The 1,635-nt window shown below is 45.2% G+C and overlaps 1 pseudogene; it reads left to right on the top strand.

The window, feature by feature from the left end:
* The first annotated feature begins 321 nt into the window (after positions 1-321).
* LOC110147383 (small ribosomal subunit protein uS3-like) lies at positions 322-1,244 on the top strand (annotated as a pseudogene).
* The last annotated feature ends 391 nt before the right edge of the window (positions 1,245-1,635 follow it).

Raw genomic sequence — 1,635 nt, 5'->3', positions numbered from 1 at the left:
AGATCCCCTGGAGAAGGAAAAAAGCTACCCACTCCAGTATTCTGGCCTGGAGAATTCCATGGCCTGTATAGCCCATGGGCTCGCCAAGAGTTGGATACGACCGAGTGACGTTCATTCATTCTATTTTATAGATGTGAACAAACAAGAGGAGGAAGCTGTTACCAAAGACAAAAATCTAAAAAGAAAATGGAGCTACACAAGTCAGGTACCTCTAAGAATTTGGGAGTAAACTGTCAAACTGTCATCTTTGAGCCTCCAAAGAAAAATCAGCTAAATTAAGAACCAGAGGGTACTTTCCTTTAAGCAGAGCATGAAGTCAAGATGGTGGTGCAGATTTCCAAGAAGAGGAAGTTTGTCACTGATGGCATCTTCAAAGCTGAACTGAACAAGTTTCTGATGTGAGAGCTGGCTGAAGATGGGTACTCTGGGGTTGAAGTCCAAGTTACATCAACCAGGACAGAAATCATTATCTTGGCCACCAGGATACAGAATGTTCCCGGTGATTCAGAAGAGATTTGGCTTCTCTGAGGGAAGTGTAGAACTTTATGCTGGAAAGGAGGTCTGTCCATCCTTGCCCAGGCATAGTGTCTGAGTTACAAACTCCCAGGAGGCCTTGCAGGGCTAGGGCCTGCTCTGGTATGCTGTGGTTCATCACGGAGAGTAGAGTCAAGGACTGTGAGGTCATGGTGTCTGGGAAACTCCAAGGACAGAGGGCTAAATCCATGAAGTTGCGGATGGCCTGATGGTCCACAGTGAGGACCCTCTTAACTATGATGTTGACACGGCCGTGTGCCATGTGCTGCTCAGACAGACTGTGCTAGACATCCAGGTGAAGATCATGCTGCCTTAGGACTCAACTGATAAGACTGGCCCTTAGAAGCCCCTAGGGCTTCCCAGGTGGCGCTAGTGGTAAAGAACCAGCCCACCAATGCAGGAGACTTAAGAGACATAGGTTCAGTCCCTGGATTGGGAAGATTCCCTGGAGGAGGACATGGCAACCACACCAGTATTCTTGCCTGGAGAATCCCATGGACAGAGGAGACTAGTGGGTTACAGTCCATAGGGTCACAAACAGTTGGACATAACTGAAGTGACTCAGCATGCACACATGCAAGAAGCCTCTGCCTGATCACATTGACAGTCTGGAACCCAAAGATGAAATACTGCCCACCACTCTCACCTCCGAAGAGAAGGGTGGGAAGCCAGAGCCACCTGCAGTGCCCCAGCAGGTACTCGCAGCATAATAGGGTCTCCTTGGCCACTAGATTTGGAGTCTGGATGTTGCTCTATAAAGACCTTTAATAAAATCTTTTTAAAAGAAATGACCAGAGGGTAGGTCTAGAAATTTAGAAATACAAACAATTCTACTTCAGTTTTAGGAGCGAGAAAGAATCTCATATTAGAAAGAATTGATTTGTTATTCAGTGAGCAGAGAAAAAGTCAATATCTTCATATTACTAATAAAGCCATGAATAAGCTACTAATCTGGAACAGGGGAAGTATCCAGCTGAGGAACTGAGAAGTAAAGATTTTATTTTTAGATTCCAGAGAATATTAGGATGGGGGTTTTAGATAAGGTGTTTATGCTTTATTTCCTTGATTAGGGCACTACCATGCTGCCTTTTTAAACACTGA

This window comes from Odocoileus virginianus, chromosome 14 (assembly GCF_023699985.2).
Source record: "Odocoileus virginianus isolate 20LAN1187 ecotype Illinois chromosome 14, Ovbor_1.2, whole genome shotgun sequence".
In the NCBI taxonomy this organism is placed as follows: Eukaryota; Metazoa; Chordata; class Mammalia; order Artiodactyla; family Cervidae; genus Odocoileus; species Odocoileus virginianus.
Note: the sequence above shows the minus strand (reverse complement) of the source record. Positions and strands in the feature narration are given on the sequence as shown.